Source organism: Aythya marila (genome assembly GCF_965140915.1).
Source record: "Aythya marila genome assembly, chromosome: 1".
NCBI lineage: Eukaryota > Metazoa > Chordata > Aves > Anseriformes > Anatidae > Aythya > Aythya marila.
The window spans coordinates 114,659,776-114,682,387 of record NC_139042.1 but is presented as its reverse complement, the minus strand read 5'-3'; positions in this window follow the sequence as shown (position 1 = coordinate 114,682,387).

Here is a 22,612-nt window from a genome sequence, read left to right as displayed (position 1 = left end):
GATAAATGAGGGGTAAGTTCAGTAACTGCCATGTAGAATTTCACATCTTCAGTCATGCTACCTAATTACGAGAAGTTCATTCAAAGATAAGGGACGACAAATGATGTGTAGACTAGTAGAACCCACTAGTTAAATACAGTGTCTGGCCTTTCTGCTCACCTTCCTCCCCTATGCTGCTTGACCTTGGGTACGCAAGTGCTGCGGATCCTAAACCTCTCACTGTTTTCCTCAGTAACAGTACACATACATTAGTTACCAAAGCTTATCAGCTTGTTAGCAAAAAGGAGGATAGCAATGATAAGTATTGATTTTTTAATTTAAACTAATGTAAAGTTAAAAAAGATATACCTCCTCTAGCTGTGCACCTTGCTGGTCCCAGAAATACTCCTGCTCTGCAGGCAGCCATATCCAAGCCACCTGTGCATCAATTCCTAAAGGTCTGTTGTTGCCTTTCTAATTGATGTTGTAGCTGCCAAGGCAGGGGTTTGGGATCTGCCTGAGAACTGGCTGCAGTTTTCATGCCTGCGCAGTAAGCTAAACGAAAATGGGACTCTTGCAAATGGGAGCTGATTTGCAAATGGACAACAGACATCCCTGGAGCACAGGTGACAAAGTCCACCAATGAGGTGGAAGGTAAAATGAAGTGTGTCTTACCTCATTTACTGTCAGCTTGTAAGGTAACTGCCCAGACTTTATGAGCCATTTTATGGTTGTCAGAGCAATAAAATTAGACTAACCATTGCCTTCAATCTATTGCCACGAGGACAGTCTTGCATGAAGCTGGCTTTGTGACCAAAACATCAGACAAAGCCAGGGGATGCAATTTGACAGTTCTGTTGTACTTAGACATGACTAATTCCTTTAAAGAAGTTGTTCAGAAAGCCAGAGCTGCAATCTGCAAAGCTGTAGGTTCAAGCTAATGTCACTAATTCAGATAATTAGTCTTGCTGAATTAAATGGGAAGAATTGTACACGCATGAGTAGCAGTGGAAGATGAGGTGCTTATTTTGTGTTATCAAAATACATGCCACTCATTACAATGAGCAAATGGTTTTCACAGGCATTTGAATGTAAATAAAATGGAGAGGAGGGATTTTAAGAGTCTGGGAAGAAAACATTTACCCTCTGAGTTTATTCCCCTTATTTAGCTTCAGGCATTGTTTCAGTGATTCAACATAAATAACTTTAGACCCTTCCCCCCCCCCCCCACCCCATTTCTTCCTGTTGCAACCTACAGGTTCTTTCACTGCTGTTTTCCACACAGCAGATACACATGCAATATCATATTGATGGCAATCACAAAGAACATGCCTAAAATAAAGCAAATTTCAAGTACAGTGCTGCTGGTTATGGAGGTAGTAATACAGGCCTTACGGCACAGGACCTATGCAAAGGAGGGCAATCCCTGCCAGTGCTCTCAAGCTTTGTGTCCGAGGAGCTGAATGGGAAAGAATCCCTGTCCTGCTATTTTCTAAAGGCTGCAGTACCTCCAGCTAGTTTCTGAATACTCTGACTTTTGGAGGAAAAAACAAAAAACAAAACCACACTCATAACAAACAGCTCCCCAAGGCCAGCAACAGCATGGAGATCCTTGGGGAGAGGAGGAATGGATGGTAACAGAGAAAGAGCACAGAAAGCTGGAGTCAGATCTGTCACTGTATAGACATTAGCCGTATGGATGAGGGAGAACATCTGCCAGGCAGCCCTGAATTGCCCATTCTTTTCTGATTGAGGTGAGCATGACATCTCAGATCAGCAGAAACACAGAAGTCAGGGTGCTTGGATATCTCATGGTGGATTCTTTGCTCCAGCAGGAGGTCTTCCCCAGCTGTGGCAATTACAAGATGTCTCCCCTATGGGGCTGCCCAGGGGCCAAGTCATATCTGAGTTGTGCTGCAACCCTTTCCTCAGTTAGAGCACTCCCCTGTTGCCTCAGCTACTCGGATCCCTAATGTTACCAGATTTAGAAGTACCAAATTACATTTGTGATTTGTGCTGCTGTGTCAAGTTGAACTAGAAACAGCCCACAGGTTAAAAAGTTACTGTGGACAGACTTAAAAGTGATAAACACATGCATAACTAGACCACATGACTGTAGGAGCCTTGCTTTGTTACACAACCAGATGGAAGATGTAAGTGTTGCCTGATATTACAGGAAAATTAAAAAAATCCATCTCTCCAATAATAAAACATTAATACTACATGGCATTTCTTTTCTTTTTCTTTTAAGGAAAAAGATATTTCAACCAGAAAAACATTTCAGCCAGAGCAAATTGTGATAATTTTACAAGCCAAGTAACCTATACGTGTATAGCCCATGTTACAAATGGTGAATGTGGAATAAGAACCAAGAAACACTGCTTTCTCTAAGCTCAGCAGAACAACCAAATAGCAGTATAGAGATCTAATGAGAAAGAAACATTTATTATGACCTTAATGGTTTCTACAAACAGAACAAGTGGCATCTGGTTTTCAAAGAAAAATCTACACACTACTTCATCGCTATGGTAATTCTTATGATTGAACCTGGTCTCAGACAATTTTAATAAATAAATCTTTTGAGCATGTATCACACTATTGTTATATACTTGCTTTGCACTTCATCTCCTGTTGTCTTAATTTAAGACAAAAAAGCTGAGACAAAATATTTATCTAATCTATACCTGCTGCTGTAATCTTCGGTGCCAGCAAAAGCGAGCTGTGTTCAAAATGATTTTATGCTGGCTGATTAAATATACAAACCATCCACCCGAGGCAGGTGCATTGCTATAACCACTCCATATAGAGCAGAAAATAAGTTATTAGTACTTTGCTTCATACATAAGAAACAATGAGATGAGTAGCTAAAATGTAAAGATATAAGTGTTGTCAATTGATAAATTCAGTTAGGAAAATGAAGTAAGCATTCTTTGTATGTGATTATCAGCTTAAAAAAGCCACAAATTTTTCTGCAATTTCTTTTAGTAATTACTTTTCTGCCCCAACAACTGGGGAAAAAGATGTATATTTTAAACACACAATATGAAGACCTGTGAAGCCTACTTTTCCTGCCACACAACAGCAATAAGCTGGCTCAGTGCTGTGGATGGCTATCTTAGGGGTGAAACACCCACAAAACCCAGTAAAGCAAACATACCTGTCAACTCCCATAAGAAGCAAGCTTTCCCTATGTTGTTGTCAGTCCAGGCAAGGGTAGGGTAGGAAGGATGGGGGTATGACTGACTGGTGCACTTCAGCCTTCTTTACTTACCTGGCATTACCAAATAGTCAGCCTAGTGTAACACCTCTTATCAGCTTAGCAGTGGTTATGTGGATGGGAGTAAGTAGCTGAATTTCATGCCAATCACTGTCTCCTTGGCAGGACTGAAAAAGCATGTGAGATTCTGCCTGAGTTATTCAACTATGTCCTGGTTGTGGTTGAAAGCTGCTGTGCAGCAGGGAGCTAGTTCAGGGAAGGCTTCCTTAGCCATCCTTACAACTGTTAGTATCATCATCATAAACCCAAGGCCTGATTGTGCCAAGTGCTATGAGAAAGCAGACAGTCTGGCATCCTCAGAATGCAGATAGATAAAAGTATCTAAGGACATAAAAACAATCACAAGAAGAAAGCGGCAAGGAGACAACCATGGCGCTTGGTGGTGGCTGTTCACCACTGCAAGATGACTAGTGTCACTGTCATTTAGAAAAATGAATTTAAAAGGAATCCTCTCTGTGATATCAAACATGTCATGATTTGGATGAACCTTGCACAGCACACTCAAATGCTGCTTCCTCTCACTGTCTGTGCTCCAATATTTGTTGTGTTACCTTTGGTGTGGAGTTCAGATAGAAAGCTCTGTGCTGACAAATTTTCTGCAAGCTTTCTGATACAGTGGGCCTGATACCTCTGCCCAGATTACACCACAGAAAGAAAGCAGTAAGGCTTTTGCTACAATACCTCAGAAGGCAGCCACCTTTACATTATACCAAAACTATGTGTACTGATTTTTTGTTATGACTGTTAAAAATGATTACAGAAACAAGGAAAAGTCTTTGTAAACATTTACCATAGAAAAACTAAGAAGGTAAAAACAGAAATGTGCTTTTACTCATATGTCATTTGGGACAATTACCTTTTGTTAAGTATAAAGATAATTTAACCAGAATAACTACAATTTGTGGACTAAGGAAATTGTTTTCTTACAAGAAAATAATATCTTTTTTCCTTACTTATCAGGGTTACCTTTTTCACTACTCTGTTCTCATCCCCTCTGTCCCAGGCTAGGTATATTTTCATTCCCTCAGTAATTGCCAAAGGATTAGATATAGTCGAAGTACATCCACAGGTACTGTTTTTAAAAACCATAGATTACTCTGTGCCTCACTAAAGTGTTCAGGCTGCCCTGATCTATCAGGGTCAACTGTGTCAAGAAGCACATATACACCAAAAATCACTATACATGAAAATTATGGAAGAGTCCCTTTTCTTGAAACAAGGGACTCTGTCATTAGGACATGCTGTTTTGAAATCAGGATTAGAAACTGAAAGATTTTCTGAGAATTGCTAGTCTGCCTTTTCCCTCCTTCCTACAGTGAATGCTTTGAAGCTACACTGCTAATGGGAGCAGTGGCAGCACAGCACAGGGAGAGAGGAGAAGGAATTATTTGAGATGGGCAAAGCCTTACTTGCCAGGTCTGAACTCACACATAAGACTGCATACCAGGAAATAGAAGGGCAGCCAGTGCACATCATGAAAATATCAGGCACACCCTCCTAAAATCAGCTCTTTGAAGAACACCTAATAAGTAAGCAGAGATTACAACTCAGGAGTGTTTTATCATCTGCTTTGCAGATGGTTGATTAGAAGAAATGATGAGTCCCGGGAGAACCAGGAACAGATAACTACATTTGTCTCAGCAGCTTACTACAAAAGCTTGGGCCAGCCAGGTTTTCTCTGACCCTTTTTCAAGTTGAACTAATCTGCCCTGAAACCTGCTAGCTTGAAACTGTTGCCAGTGTTAGCCTGGAAGGGGATCTCTTAGAGAAACACTTTGAAATTGTCAGCTCTGCTTCTTGAGCAGAGGCTGAAAGTAGCTCATCTATGCCAGTAACTTATCTGGCAAAGGACTGGATCTATCCTTTGAATTTGTCCCTGATACAAATGATACATTGTCTTTCGCAGTATTTTCAGCATCAGGATAGCTCTCAGGACCAGGAGTACAGACATGAATCCACTATCTTTCTACAGCAAGATCATATGATGTGTAACAGCGCTACCAATCATCATGTCCAATGAAAATAGCTGATTATAACTGTTCTTGTCACATTACCTTATGACAGGAATGTTATGAACTTGTGACTGCACAACACTTTTTTAAAAAGAATCCTTGAGGACAGGAAATATACATATGAATATACATTCCTTTTACTTTCCTTTGCTTAGATCATATAGCAAGCTCGCTAGATGGAAGGGATTATTTGGTGATTACTAAACACTAGCAAACATATACCACAGAAATCTCTCAAAGACAGAAACATTGGCTGCTAAGATGGCATAGCAGCCCACAGCAAGGATATATATTTTTTTTCAGAAATAGGCTTGAAAATGTCATTTTTCAAGTATTTTTCAACATGTATGGATGTCCTGATACGCAGCCCCAGACTGCTCCTCCAAAAATGATTAATAGTAGTTGCATGAGTACTTCATCAGTAGAAACAAGAGAGACAGATGCATCCGTACAAAGATTTCACCAACAAAAAGAAAGGTAATTAAACTAGAAAGATACATTGAGAGGCTGGCACTGTACTCTTTACTGTATTCGGTTTTCCATTTCATCTCTTTCCTGAGTTCGATGACAGTGAATAAGGTCTGAACAATTTCAGAGAAATAAGATTTATGATATACATCAGATGTTTTTATTTATATAATTATCACAGCTTTTAGGAACTACAGAACCATATTTTACTGTAAAGCATCTAGCTGTGATCTTTCCTGCCTATCATATCCCATTGTCTTTACCTCCAAGTGGAATGAGCACAACTCCTACTGAGGACTACTAGTATTCACTCCATCGACCAGCTGAAAACAATTAAAATTCACAGCACACAAATATTCATGCATGGACACTCATGCCACTTGAACTCAAGCTGAAAGTGAGAATGAAGACAAGCTACTTGAACTTAATCTTACACATGCATAAATACCCATCTAAATTACCTGAATACCCTGCAGAGTTCCAGCAGAAACACTTTTTAGCAGAAGTCCACAGTGGCCACACTTAGCCCACTTACTTGGCAATACTTTCTCTGAGGACTTTTCTAAGCATGCCAGGTTAGTAGATAGGCTATAAACTATTATTAATAGTGGAACATGACCATTCAAAAGACCAAAGGAGTGGTTTAAAAAAATTGTCACTCTTTCTAACACCTCTGCATTTCTTATCCTGATTTAAAGAGCAGTGTGGAAGGCAAGCTCTGCACAAACGAGAAGAGGGCTATGGCAGCATCTTCACACAGAAGACTATTCAAACAAACCCCTGCACAGTCAGCTTGCCCAGTTCCATATATATTAAATCTCTACAAATATCTAAACAAAGTGCTATTCTGTTTGAATAACATCTGGCTGCAGCAAAACAACCTTAAATTAAATTTGCAAAATGACTTTATAAAACAGCCTTGTAAAATGGCCAGCCACTGCCAGTGGTTCTCTAGGCTACAATGGCTTCTGGACAGAGTTTCATTTTGTTCTATAAAAATCCAGCTTGTTCAAATTAGCTGCACAACTGATTCTTTCTTACTTTTTGTAGTATTATAATAGCTCAGAGACAAGGATCCTTCCCAGAAGGGCCTTGAATTTTAAAAGCTACCTAGGAAGACTCAAGAGTTACTTACTAGACAATGTCAGTTTTGAAAGTCAGTCTTCTGTATTTCATCCAATTTGTAAAGCCCAAGATCTCCCCATCAGAATTAAGTATTGGCCAAGAGTCAGCCTAAATCAATTGATTACCATTGTGTCCAATCACAGGAGCTGGTAATGAGCTGCGTGTATTTATTAATTTAGAGTTTCGTACAAGTGTCATGGTGAATTTTGGGTCCAGTATCCAGTAGAAAATTCAGTACATAGTGGCATTTCACATTGAAAGGTTAATGCTGTTATGTCTGGAATGTCAGCTGGTGAAAATGGAGGCATTATTTCTTAATTACTCTAGGAACAGTTAAAAAAAATAATTAAATACTAGAGACTGGAAATGAGCAGTTACAGGAACACTCTCCCAACTCCCTCTCTAGGAAAGAAAGTCTTTTTTTATACTCCTAAAGGATCGGAAGGAAATATTTTTTGGAAAGGTAAGAACTTGATGAAAAGTAATCCTGTGCCTGATTCCTCAAGAGAAGCCTGGCCGTGGAAGTGAGCCAGTTTTGCTGGCAAAAGCACATCTCCAGTAGATGCTGCCTGGAGCCCAGGGCACAAAAACACATACCTGAGTCAGGAATGTGTCTATATGAGATAGCTGGGAACAGGAAAATGAAAGATGACTTTAGATTCAGCGTCAGTAGATTTGCAATAATTTCTTTTCATTTCCTTAGAACTCTCTTTTTATAACTATTTGTCCTTACGTTCTCCATTTTGGATGCTGCACATAAGTCCTTTCATTTAGTGGTCATTTTAGCTGGTTTGTATGGAGAAGGATAGCAGGTGAGATCTAAGGCATTTCACAGCAAGGGACCACTGCAAGGGTGTGTGTGGGGGGGAGGTAGATGGAAGCATGCATCACAGGAAATACCTTTTTTCCCCCCTCCTTTGGGCTTTGGAATGAGCAGAGTGATATACTGAAGTCTGAGAAAGCTCTTGCAGTCCCAAGACACATCTCAGGAAGAGAAGGACCAGGCACAGCTCAGGAAGGTTCAGAAGCTAGGAGCAAAAGGGGAGGTGATCAAAGCAGTTAATGAGCCTTCAAACAAACAAAAAATTAGCTGTTTAAGAAACAAGAGTGGTCCTGAGGTGTTAAAACTAGAAAGCTATAACAGAAGAAGCAAATGAACAGCACTCCAGGTGCTGTTAAGGTAGAAGTAACGCTACAAAAGGAGTCCTACCTACCATGATAGTAAAGGTCTGATAACATGAACATCTGGGGTCAAAGTGAGAAGAATCAATTAATTCTGTCTTTCTTGTCTTCCCTTACACAGATTCATGCACCAACATACACTTGCTTGTTTCCATTCACTTCTGTCTTTACCCCAATAAAAGCAGATGAAGGGCATTTGTTGTTGAACTACGAGAAGAGTGAAGATCAGGTGTTATGGTATCTGCTGTGTAGGGAAGCAACTGACTCTGTGCGTGCCTGTCTCTGGTAGCACCACAGCATAAATTCACAACTTCACAACAGTAGGAAGATGACTGTTTGCCAAAGATAAGCCCTTTACATGGTATTAATTCAGCTAAACATCAAAGTCTGAGGATGCACACTGTTCCTCAACTCAACTTGGATTCCAAAGTAAAATGGAAGACAGATCCAGATTGCTTTGGGTAGTGGCAAAATTTTGCTTTGGTTTTCTTAAACCAATAGCTAGTTTGTGTGGCTTCTAAAGTAAAAGTGAATCAAACAAACTTAAAAAGAATCCCACAGTGTTCCAAAAATATGTCTTAGTAGTGTATCTGTTATTAAGATTATTTGACTATGACAAAACTGAAGAAACTAAATTAAATCAAATTAAAAGGCTTGGAAAAAAAAAAATCTTCCTCTTCTAAAATGGCTAGATTTTGGACTAATCCCTATTTCATTCTGATTGTTTAATCGATATCAAGCTTTATAGCATTTAAATTGCCCTTCATTCATTCTTTTTAAAGTTTGTGAATCAGTCCTGGCCTTTGGCTTTTAATTTCATATCAGCTAGAAGCAAGACTCACATTTTCTTTTGACTGCAGCCCATCTACAGTCTGCCACAGTTCAGCAGCTCCTCAACAGCAGGACTGTGACCATGCCCTTAAAAAACCTTCACAGCTTAAAGATCTTGCACACAGAGCACTCTTTTCCAGGAAATTGGTTTGCACAGTGCCCCTCCAAAAGCCTTCCTTCCTCCTGTCTCATATAACTCAAAGTACTTCCCCCCCACACTCAAAGTGAACATGGGGAAGGATGAACAATATAATCACCGGGCATCGTGTTTACCATTACACCAATGATTACAGTGAATCACTGTGCTGCTGAGTACCTTAGCAGGATTAGTGGAAAGAGGCAAGACTGCTGAAAAGATATCATAGAGGAGGCTCCTGGCTTTATCCAAAGAGGGTTTGGGCTGTGCTCTGGGATTATGCACTTGGGCACTTACCAGCAAGCTCTGGTAAAATCAAGTTAGGGTGTCTGTTTTTTAGACTATAGACAGCATGATTGTGATTTCCTGATTTGTGCTGCAACCAGCCAGGAGAAGAGAGGCAGAAGCCATCCAAGCCTCTGCTGCAACACCAGGGAAAGGGAGCATGAACAAATCAGGGAAACCTTCTGAGGCATCCAACTTGGTCCCAGGATTCTGGGGTTCACTAGAAGAGAGGTTAGACCTGACATAAAGTTCTGGTCACATCAGGTGACTGCTCCAGTAACATAAATACGTAAATAAAGCCATTTTATAACTCTAGCAATTCCCTCCTTTGGAAAGTTCTGATGACCCCAAATGCTTAGTTCACAGAAAGCAAATCCACCTCGAAAATCCCTTCCTGAAAGAATGGTTACAGCAGAGAGCAAGCTCCCTGTTTCTTCTTACACCTCCCACACAGAAGTATCAGAAAGGTACTGCCAAGGCATATTGTGTGATGACTGGCAACTCACTTTCATGCCAAGAGTAGCATGTGTAAGAACATGCAAACTGTCATCTTGACATTCCCTGTCTTTCAGAAGTTTTTAAAAGATGGTAACTACTTTTAATTGAGTTTAAAGAAGAGAGCAACACTGTGTTGGTCCTGGTTTTTATTTTAAATTCAAGCAACTCAGCCAGGTCTAGTTTTCCACCTACCACATGAAACAAGGAGTATGAACATCATAAGCACAGGCAAAGTTTAATTAGCAATGGCTCATAACAATTTGCATTCTCCACACCCTATTTAGAAAATGATGGTATTTCTTCTGCAGTTTAAGTAGCTTTTGTATGGAGTCCCATCATCAGGTTGGCAAAAGCAAAAGTCTGAGGTTAGGGAAGAAGCCTGCAATACAGTAATTTTGCATAAGTTGGGCTTACCAAGGTGTTTTGAAAACAGTTATTAAAAGAAGACCAAAAGAGGACCAGTATCTCTATCTGGCAAGAGTTACTTATCCTGTTGATATGCAGATTTCTCACAAACAAAAGAAAGAACACCTATTAACTAAGCTTTAAGGTATCCCTTCTAAAAAAAAAAACACAAAACAAACATATTTGAGGACAAGACTCCATTTCCTTAAATCATGCACAAAGAGAGGCAATAACTACAATTTAGGAACGAAGGCAGAGACGCTGAATATTATATCAACATCCTTTGTCCAAATCCAGTTTGATAGTTTGGAAAGGGTTTCATTTAGTGATCTTTCTATGTGAAATGATCTCGTGGTAAGACACTTGACTGACAGATGTTAAAAATAGAAAAGCTTGTCTTATACCTGTGGCAGTTCCAGCTGCAGTTTGTCCATAGATAAATAGAATACCAATGATATCAGTTCAGACAAATAAATCAACGCAAACTATTTTGAAAAGATCAATCAATCAAAAAAAAAAATAATCTCATAAACTCCCTTCTCCCACACTGCCATCTCAGCTGAAACTTCTGATATGTAATTCCTCCAACAAATCCCATTTATATGCCAAAGAAATAACAAGCAGTCTTCACAACACCTCACAGAAGGATGATCTCAAGCAACAGCACAGGAAGACACGGAGAACTCAAATTACTCACTTTCCAGACTTGACTTCACAGTGCTTTGTTTCTTCTGAAAGTTATCTTCAACCTTGAGGTCCCACCTAGTCCTTAGAATGCCTCCCCACATCTTGAGATCTTTACAAAAACAGATGCAAACCTACCGCACCCAGGAAGAGGTCTTTTATTGAACCCAGGCTTAGTGGGGATATGACCTCAGCAACATGACTTTCAGCACACCTGTGTAATAAAGCTACAGGTGAAAAAAGTGAAGCCATCATTGGCACAAACTGCTCTTGGATCTGGAGAAGTTAGGAAGATACTTTGGCACAGCTGTATAATTGTAAAGCATATTAGTCAAATGTAAGAAAGAGGCAATGGAGATAAACCATCACCTGATCCTGGTTTGCAGTTCCCCCAGCCTTGTCAAATTTTCCTGCACTGAAATGGACCTTATATGAAAAAACATCATAATTGACTTTTAAGGAAGAGCGTCAGGATATTTACTAGTCTATGGTACCATTACAATGCTGGGGATGAAAAAAAAACCAACAACATAAAAAGGGCATGACTCCACACACAGGCAATGGTGATTATGTTATGTAGCTCATCTTTCTGCTTACACTGATATCTGCTGGAGGGCAGGCCTGACTGAAACCCACAAGAATCATCAGGTGTTCAAGGATATGAACAGCAGAAAAGTATTTGCTATGAGAGTGGCTGTCCTACGTTTCTTTTGTCTTTCCTGCAGGATTTATTTTTTAAGTGATTTATTTTCAATTTTGGCTTATACATCTAATTGTAACTGGAGAATTCCAGCTCAAAAATTTACATATGCTTAGTGCTTTTATGGCTTTCCCCATAAGACATTCTGTGGTGTAAGAGGCAGAGGAAAAAAAATGATTCCAATTACTGAAGATTTTTATTTTTATGGCACAGATCTGCTCCCTGTTAAACATCATGGTATCAAACTGCCATGACATGAAATCTCTCTCTTTTTTTTTTTTTTTTTTCCCAGATTGTCGATTAACTAAGGCCACATTGCAGTGGGAAGGATGCTGTTGCTGCTTGCCTACCCGTAGCCCTAAGGAAACATGAGGAGGAAATCAGTCCCACCCAAGCCCCGCTGCCAAGTGTTTGTACAGGTGTCACTAATTAGGGCAGAATTTGGCCTGCAAAAAACATCCAGCCACAGATACTGGAGAAAACTGCCAATTTGGTTTTGGGGGAAAATCTCTCGGACAAGTTTGCAGAAGGGCTTAGTGTGGTCATAGCGTAACAAACTGATTTTTGTTTTGTTTTGTTTGTTTGTTTTTTTGTGAATTGAGTATCCTTGGTCTGTGTACTGAATCTGACTGGGAGAGAGTTAATCATCTTCATAGCAGCCCATATAGTAGTGTGTTTTGGGTTTGTAACAACACCTCTTTTTTTCACGGTCACTTTTCCAGTGCGTAGGAACACTCCTCATATATTCCCTATCCCCTTTTCCGGAAGCAGCACATCATGGAGCTGTATGTCACAGCCATTCTACCTGTGTGTGGGCTTTTCTTCTCCACAACATCCCAAGGGAATAAATGAGGGCATGGGCTCATTTGCAGCAACTTCTCATGAACAGCGAGGAACAGCCACATGGAGTGGCACAGAAAAAAATAGAGATGTGCTTAAGTCCTCTCATTTTTCTATTGGCATCCAGAAAAATCATTTATTCCTCATAGCACACTACTGCAGTTTCTTAAAGTCAGAAACTTGACTATCTCATCAGATGCTTAAATATTTATTCATGGGAGACACAAGTGGACATACTTACTGACAATTCTACACTCGTCGGTAGGAGTCACCCCTATGTACTTTAAGACACTCCTGTTGTCTTTTGGTGTGAATAGCAGGACCTAAATCTATCAGCTTCCAAAATCCTCAAGGGCTGTCATCTTCCTGCTGTGTGGTTCATTTCCTGTAGCTGTTCCTTTTTCAACATCAGCTTAATAAATCTTTATCCAGGACAGGCAAACAACAGAAAAATATAATTTAAGGAACAATCACTGCCTTGACCAGCAAAGAAGAGGGAGCAATAGATCTTAATGACCCTTTTCTGCATCTGATTCTAATGTTGTGAAGTTATAATGTAAACATTGAACTGTCTTGAATTGCATGAAGTCAAGATAATTCAAGGACAAAAACTTTGTTGTAGCCAATATAGATATTTGAAATTTTCTCAGCAGTTCTTTAAAAATCTCATTACAAGTTGAATGGGTTATTACATTTTTTGTGGTACTCTTACAATTCCTGAATTTCTTTATTGTTTCTTTATGTGTGTTCTAAATACAGAGATGGGATCTCCCGTGGATAAACTACAGAATCTTACAGAATAGAAGATATCAAGAAACAATTATTTAGTTAGTTGATTTACTAAAACAAAAATCATTCCCGCCTGAAATATTTAAATCTTAATTTCACTCCAAGCATGGAACAGTACAGAAAGGGTTTCAGTGAGTTCTGTATCACTACAGGAACATTGTCACTGCTTTCAATTCAAATCCAGTTTTAATACTAGACATTTTAGTTCATTGAAAATGACGAGTAAACTAGAACATATAGCATGTGAAGTCTTTTTGTTTTTATTTATTTTTTTCCTCTCACTCCTTTTTATATCTAGAACTATGGCACTAAGCAGCAAAGTATCAAAGCTTCACTTTGAAATAAATTTCTGGGCTTTGTATCATGTAGCTAGACCAAAAAATAATAAAAAAATAAATCTACCAAACAAAAAACCCACCACCACAAAACAAACAAACAAACAAACAAAACCCACCAACAACTGGGAAGTAATTGAAAGCATAGTTTTGTCCTGCATTCTGTAAGCAACAGGATTGCTTTACTTACTAAAAACTTGTTATTAATGGTGTATTCAAGGAAGGATTTGATACATTTCCTTTGGCCATATTACTAAAAGAACGACCACAGTTCAATTGAGAAAAATTATTTGGGAGCCCAGTGGAAGAGAACAGGGAACCTTTTGCCCTGCAGAAGACTGGCTTCTGCATATAAATTTAAGCTAAGCTCTTAATAGGGACAGAATATTCTGTAGCTATCATTGCAAATTCTGTGACATAATTAACACAAATGTTTCACAAAGATAATGGCCAGTCCTGCTTATCAGCCATAGTAATTAAAAAACTCTGGTGAAATAATACCAAGATAAATTTCAATGCTTTGTATGATGGAGCTCCTCACAGAAAACTCAATATTAAAAATTTAGCTTCAACTTGTTAGTTATTTTTGAAAGGTAATGATGTGATAAATTTAAATAATATGGCTAGTACATATTTCTATGCTGCATTAATTATACATTTGAAACCATGGAAGACACCCACAAGGAGAGCAAATACAGAAAATATCTTCAACTGCAGCCAAATTAAAACAGTGTCCATCATATCAACAGAATTTTCATTTGATATAACTATTCTGTGTTTGTACACATTCATTTATTGTCATGCTGCCTTGCTTCTCCTTCCCTAGAGAGGTCCTTGGATCCAGCTGACAGTTTTGTAGGACTTACCAATTCTGCAGAATACTAATGATAACTACATTTTTTTCCTCCTAGAATCTTAATTAGGAAAGTATGAAGTTCTACAGTCTCAAGTCATGAAGTCTAAAGTCACTGACGAGCCAACATGGAGTTTGATACCTTCCCATGGGCTGTTACTTACCCTTTTTAACATGCAAAATGGTTTTATCATTCTGCTTGAGATTTAATGCAAAAATCTGCTGTAACCCAATTTGTGCAAAGGTCTCCCTGATCAGACAGGAATCTTTTTGCTCATAACACAGGACTGGTTTGATGCACAGGCTTCCTTGCCTAAGAAACTCCTGTTGCTAGAAAGCCTGGAAGCTTTAATTTTGCTTGGCTGGTTCACAAGCAGAACTGTGTCAGGGAACAGAAAGAGGCATTAAGATACACAGGAAGGGGTGAAGAAAATATAATCTCAGTACCAGCAAGAACAAACTGTTGATATGGTTGATCTTAAATCTTCTTCCTAGGTGGGAGACTATAGCAGAAAACAGATGACATTTTCACCTTGGAAAATGCTAGTGAACTGGAAAAGATATTTGAAAAAGTTGAGAGAAAATAATGCAGATTGTACGTTGCTGGTATGGAAATATGTAAAAACAACACTTAAGTTAACGTGTCTCTCTATTGCAGTAGGGTTTTTTTTCTTTCTTTCTTTTTTTTTTTTTTTTTGCTTTTTTTTTCCCCCTCTCAATTACAGTATGTTATCTAACCAGAGGCATCACAAAGAGAGAAAGGATATTTCAAAAGAAAACTTATATTTTGCCAGCAACCATCTATAAGACAGACTATTGCCCAAATTCCAGGTGTCAGTCAATGTGCACATGTAGCTTGCCACCCTGATTTTGGCTAGGATAGAGCTTTACTGTTTCGTGGGGGGCATTATGAGGGTTGAGCATTATGTGTATCTGTACCTCAGAATAATCTGTACCCGGGTACATGGGCCAATCATCAGCGATATGTAGAAGAGAGAGTGAAGTCCCTGTCTAGCAAAGTTAAAGCCCGCTGATTTCCCAGGTTGTGCCTGACTCTTTTTCAAGTGAAAATTCCATTATGGACTGATAATTATCAAGAGTACTAGAGTATTCCAGGAAAAAAAATAAATCAACAGGGTTTAGAAGACAACTCTTATTAGTAATTTATAATGATTAAAAATAGCTGAGAAGTTTCTGACCAGCCCTAGTTGTAGTGATAATTTGCAAACACAAGAATTATCCTCTAGGAAACAGAAGATGTGAAGAAAACTCTGCATATGCTGGTAGTGGATCACAGGCTTTTTTTTTTTTTTTGATTCATATCGACCCAAAATAGACCTTCTGGATCATGAAATCCGGTTCCCAGGCACACATATGAAAGCATTGACAACCTAATGAGGTTCAGCTGGTAGCTCTGAAGCCCATTCACAATAGTGAACAGAAGGCTCTGTGTTCTTCCATCAAAACTTTCACAGGAAAATGGGCAAGAACTCAGAATTCAGATAGAGAAAGAAATCTCACTTTGATACTGAGTAGCAGCTATAGCTCTGCTCTTAAATGAATCCTATTTACTTGGCTGCATTTTCTGGTGGTACAGATGGGCTTACAGTACATTATAAAATAAATACATTCTTGACTTTCTACCATCATTTAGCTCTTGCAATTCTCATCACTGCATGAAGTATACCTTTGCAAAATCTATTTGATGTAATGCACTGGGTCTGGGTGGGATGCTGTTAATTCCCCACAGTTCACCATACCCAACCTTCTTGCATTCCTTCTTCTGACTACCCATCTCTAACATAAAATCTCACTGCAATTCTTCCCTAAGATAAATTAGTACTGTACATTCATAGAATCCCAATCTGCAATTGAAGAAACTGCTGATTTAGTGTGATTTTTTAAATTTTAATTTATGTTTTTAATTTCAAACCAGCCTTGCACTCGTTATGTAGTTACCCAGGGGTGTATTTTACCTGCTGCATTCTTCCTACTTCCCCAGCATTAGAAGACTAATCACATTAGATACAATGCATGCACTTTCTACTTCATCATTATTCTGCTAGCAAATAACAATGAACAGTAGCTGAGAGATCCTCAAAGGCTTCCATTAAGTGCTGATCAAATGCTGGCCTCATTTTTCACATAGAATAGTGTATTTGTGATAAATAAGAAATGCAAGGAACACAAAATGAATATGGATAAGCTGGAAACATTCTATGATGTGATCAAAACCACCTGTATTTAAAAGAAAATGATACAGGCCTTGTTGGCTTTGATTCTGAGATAGAGGAGCAATGGTTATCTGTGTAACTCAGGAAGTTCATTAGCCATACCATAGGATTATGCTCACAGGTCCCTGTCCTTAGACTTGAAACAGTGTGGATTACCACCCCATTGAAATATGTCCACCAAGTGATCTGTTACCATTCTGGTTGCACAGTTGCTCTCCTCTTTGAAAGCAATTGTGGCACCCTTCACAGTCACTGCCTGGCTCCTGTATGCTATTCTGTGTTCATGTAACTTCACATGTAGGCTCCTACTAAGGGAATTCAGGAGCTTTGGAGATTCAGATTTGAACATACAGTACCTCAGGAGACACTGACTTTAAGGGCAAACAAGTATCTGTTGCCTTTACATATAGTCTGTATAAAGGACTGACAAATTGTTCATGACAGTTAAAAAGAAAAAAAAAAAAAAAGGAATGGGTATAACCAAAAAAAAAAAAAAGTGGATTTTTATTTTATTATTTTTTTTTTTTAGAATATTAACTACACAGGTACTGACTGCAATGGATCTGAAACTCACGATAAATGTATTCAAAAAGTAAAGAGAAATGATGAAAAACAAAATTATTCTTTTTTAGGATCAGATTCTGCAAAACAATCCCAGTGCTCCTATTGTGCCTGAAAGACTCAAAGCCTTCCTCTAGAACATCTGGGATGGGTGCTTTGATTTAAGAAACACGTCATTATTGCCAACTTTAGTTGAAACACGTTCTGTTTCCAACCCTTATTAGTAAGAGGAAGGAGGTAGGTTCACAGAAAACAGGTTTTTAAGGGAAAATTAGAAGGAAATAATTTTGGAGGGGCAGGAAAGAGGAAGACAATTCGTGAAGAATACTCCAGGAATAGCTCTACACAAGATGCCTTCTTGAGATTAATGAATTTGTTGTACATGCCCATAATTATTTCCATTCACATGGAACAGGTCCAGCTGCTTTCAGCATCCATAAATGAGAAGCAGAAGGAAGCAGAAGAGAAAACAACCGTATTTTGTTATGTCCAACAGTTAAAATCACTGGATGGCAAATAAATTATGCTAAGCGCAATTAAACACAGAATTAACAACAATCATTTGTAACATAACACAACAAGACAGCTGAGATAAATGAAAAAGGCTTGCATTGCATCATATTGAGAAACTGAATGATGCGTTGCCAAGATACATGTTTACAGAAATATGAACCTGAGGTCAAATAACTGATTGGCTTCTTGTGGTACATGTATTCATCTAAGCCTTATTTGTGGCTGATTCTAATCCCTTCCTCTGTTTTTGTGTGTGCTAGAAAAACTCCTACTCCTGTGTAACTACTATTTGAGTGGTATTAGGTACAGGAATGCCAGCACAAGTCTGGGTTAAGGAGGCTAATGTTTAGTTATTACCAAGTGGGTTAGATTTGCCCCGAACCAGGAGAGAGATGTCCCAGTGACAGATAACAGCTGCCACTCTGCTTTGGATCAATCTGATTTTTAGAGCTCTGCTAATGACAGGAAGACAATAGGGAAATATTTCCCAAAAGCAAATTCGATCATGGAATGCACAGTACCTTGTGGGCAGATATAAGCTTGGTCCACACGTGCTCCAGAAAGTTGTGGAAACAACTGAGAACCACGTGGATCAATTAAAGCAGTCCATACAGCTGGGCTGATATACTCTTGGCTCCTCAACAGGTCCTATGATGTTGGGAACACGACTGGCACTCAGCTTTGGTCAGCTTGAAATGCAAGCACAGCAAGCAGATGAAAGCCTGAAAGATAGTATTTAGACTTTCTCATAGTTACAGCCACATTGGCTTTCCAAGGTTCAGGTGCTTGCACTTGTTAAAAAATACCTCATTCATCTGTTGCTATAACAACTCTTTTGCCTTCCTACTCAGCAATAGTGCTGGGACAGACTTGAGTCTTATTATTTCTTTTATTGTGGTCTGTTTTGCTTTCAAAGATATTTTAACTTGCCTTGGTGTAAAAGTAAAATATCACCTTTCATTGGACAATCATATCTCAGCCACAGACAGGGACCAGAGCATGCCCTGGCTGCCTTCAAAGGACTGGGCCCTTGTTTCCATTGAATGGGGGGATGATTGCCCCAAAATCTACAGATCTGAGTTTCCACAGCAGTGTGTGTCCAAATCTAGAAGCTCAGAAATACTCCTGGGAACTACAATGAATAAACACTCTCACATGAACACGTTTAAAAGCTAGTTGGCATGATAATTTTGCTTTGCCTTCCTAAATTGCTCTCATTCCTCAGTGAAAGAAAAAAGACACCAGCTTTCAGGACAAAGCTCTTGAGCATTATCGTGCTGCTGACAGTCCCTGAGGATGTAATCAAGAAACTCTGGGTCGGGATTAGACGTGGAGTCTGAGGCCGATTACATCCACACCGGGCACACTGCCAGCAGCCCCTAGGATTGTCCCTACGAGGGTGAAACAGCACTCACAGGAGCCACCTTCCAGCTTTACTGCTTCATTAAGTCTCCACCAAGGAGCTCGTGTTCTCATAACAAATAGAAGCACTCTGCAGGCTTTCAGCAGTATTTTACTTTCTGCATCAGCAACATGCAGGTACATTCTCCATTTTCAAGCACACCTATGCCACATGCTTTCTATAACCACTTTAATCTTTGAAGAATCCACCAAATTTAAAAATTGTTTTCTAGATCCTGAAAAAAAAAAAAGGCAGATAATTTTTGTAATAGATGAGTGGATGGAAGGGCAGATCTGAATGAGATGAGACGTACAAGGCTATAATGTAATTTTGTTTACTTAAGGATGAGAATTTTACCCTTGCATATAGGTTTTGCAAGAAACCTGGTTCACTATAGAGAAGCCTAAATCTGTTTGGTTTCTCCTTGTTCTCTTTTCTGCTAAAGAGCAAAGTATCTGACAGGCAGAGACTAAGCCAAGCGAACACAGTCCCTGCATTAAGCATTAATGGAGACAAATGCCAGGTGTAGATGTCAACTGCAATTTTTCATTCCCTGCTGGTAGCAGAAGGCTCCATAGAGCAATGCCAAAATATTAGGGTAGAAAATGCACTTGTGGCTCTCCCAGTTCCATTGTGACTTTTTAAAAAGCTTTCTGTTTTCAAAAAGCAGTTTCTCTCTGGTACTTCTATTACTCCATGTAGCTTTGTCACAGCTGATCTTCATTAAAACTGAAGACATTGTAAGAGAAGGCACAATTTTATTGCAAAGGTAATTGTTCCATAGTCTGATCCACTGCAAGTGCCAACATGCAAAATAATGTCACGCACACACACATGCAGTGTAGAGTTCGACACTGTCACAAACAGCAGTTTGTTTGCCAGTTTGTTTTGATTTAGGAATACAGCAAAGTCGTCTTCTGCTAGAGGCATTTTTCTAGAAAGCAGACACAAGCAGAGACTCAGCTGTAACTGATACTTAAATTAACATAGAGGAGAACATTGAAATCTTTCAGGGTTTAGCATGAAATAGGTCTGGTGTTTTGCTTTGTTGGCTTTAAGAACACGCTTTGGTAGAATGTTGTTTTATTTTATTTTTGTAAATCAGTATGATTACATTTTAGTGAAATGAAGAGGGCCCTGAATTTGCAGGCATTTCTGCCTTAACTACCATATGTGGTATTGCATTCGCACTCTCTTCAACTGTGTAAATCAGACAAAATTGCTGTGATGCTCCAATTTTGTGTGTTGACCATTCTCTTAGTGAAAGGGAGACAGCAACTTAAGACCACGAAAGTTCTCTCAACAGTTGTCTTTTGGCATTAGAATTCCTTCTGCGTTAAAGGCTCAGCTATGGTTTCCTTCAGCTGCAAGTTCGTCTGCCTGAAACCCACTGTCATTTCAAAATGGTTGATTAAGAAAGTGTCTGTTCTAAATCAACAACTAGTAATAGAAGTCATGTGTCCATTTAATGGGTATAGTTTGCCTAGGGTATTTCTGTCAATTTACTAGTTTATAATAAAAAGCAATGTTCAATGCCCTGAGACATTTCACAGTGAAATGTACCTGCTGAGGAGCTGTGAGAGTCTGGGGAATTAGAGTATTATGCCCTTGACGAGTTTAATGGAACCAGTCATGTTTAGGAGATAGCACCTAATTTGCCAAAGTTATATTAATTAGTCTTTCCAAAAGGGGATAGATGTCCAATATTTATTTCCTGGAAAAAAGGACTATATAGATATATTTGTTTGTTTGTTTTTGTTAGATTAATGTATACCTAATGGAGAAAAAAAGAACAGGCAGATTTGAATATAAGTGGGAAGAAAGCAGACACCAAGGAACTAGATACCAAGACTTTGCAATTTATTTGGAAGGTGCTATGTCCACTGGTACTGATGAACACACAAGAAAATAATGCCTCCCTGAGATTTGAGCCAAAATGCAGCTTGAACAGGTTTGATAATGCAGAAGAGGCCTTTTTTGTTTGGTTTTCACGTGAACAGATTAAGAGAACAGCTTCCTTTTTGCTCCTTATCCATTTTTTGTAAATATTTTAAATTATGTCTATTCTGGACATTGTAAATAAACTTCTATTTGTATTCATCTGATCTCACCCTGAGTTAAGAATGACTCCTGAGTACTTGTCTAACAGCAAGGCAGTCCTCCTAGCATGGTGGTAAGAATCTCTAAAACACTCCAAAGCAAACTTTTGAAGGCATCCAAGGGGTAATAACCTCTGTCTCCACTGAACTTTTGCAGGTTTGAAGCTCTGACTGCAGTAGAAATCATAAGAGGTAGCATTACAAAACAGAAACTAGGCAGCTCCATGAGATCTGGCAGCTCAACATGGACCTGTCCTTTACTTTCTTGCCATGTGCCAGAGAGCTTTCCTAGACCTTACCCATTCTTATGGGATGCTTCTTCAGTATAAGTCCCTGCATGTTCTCACAGAGTGGTAGCAGCCAGATCACAGTTTCCTCACATTTTCAGGTATGGGTAACCCTAACTGATGACTTAAATATGATTTCATGGCTTGAGCAACATGTTCTTTCCATCCATTTAGAAATGACCATCACTGCGACTAACCTCCTGAGCTTTAGGGAATATAGACCATCTCCATGGCCTCCTCAGCCACAGGACTCAGACACCTGCAAGTTGTTCATATTTTGCTGGAAGGCTTACTTTAATTGTGTAATACATTTGTCCTGAGACACTAAGGTGGTCGAAATGATAGCAATGTGTGTCTCACTAAATCTCAACACATTCAAAAGCCCAACATTTATTTCACAGGAGCCCTGTGCAACTTGGTGTAGTGTGTGGCATCCCTGCCCATGGCAAGGGGGCAGGAAATAGGTGATCTTTAAGGTTCCTTCCAACCCAAGCTGCTCTATGATTCTGTGATTCTCTACTACTGAAAACTTTGGTCAGACAAGGAATAGTATAATGGTGGATGCTATGGGCAACATTAAGGTAAAAATAACATAAGCTTGGCAGAAAATTTGTCACAGATGTTTACCAAGTAGAAATGACACAAAATGTTGTTACTAAACAGCATGCTCACAGCTTCTGAGAAGCAATTACACCCACATACATATCTTCTTTCAAAGTCCATAGTCATTTATAATGATCTGCTTATAAGCCTTGAGTTGAAGAAGTGAAGATGCACTAGAAAGAGGAAGGAAAATAGAGAGTTGTTCTCATGAGAGATAAGCTTGGATTACTACTCCATAGGAGTGAAAAAATACTAAGATCCACAATGCCATTATCTTCATTTTGTAAAAATAAATATTTATAAAACTAATTAGGCAATGAGGTAGATGAGGGTTTTATGAGAGTATCTTGCCCTTGACTAACAATTTCAATTTACCTCAGATGCAGCTACCTATGCTGGAGTTAAATTAATCTTTTCACATTGATGTAATAGATTGAGCTGACCAAATTAAACTTACACTTGAAATGCCTAAAGAATCTTTATTCTTTTTTTTTTTTCCCAATAAATAAATAAA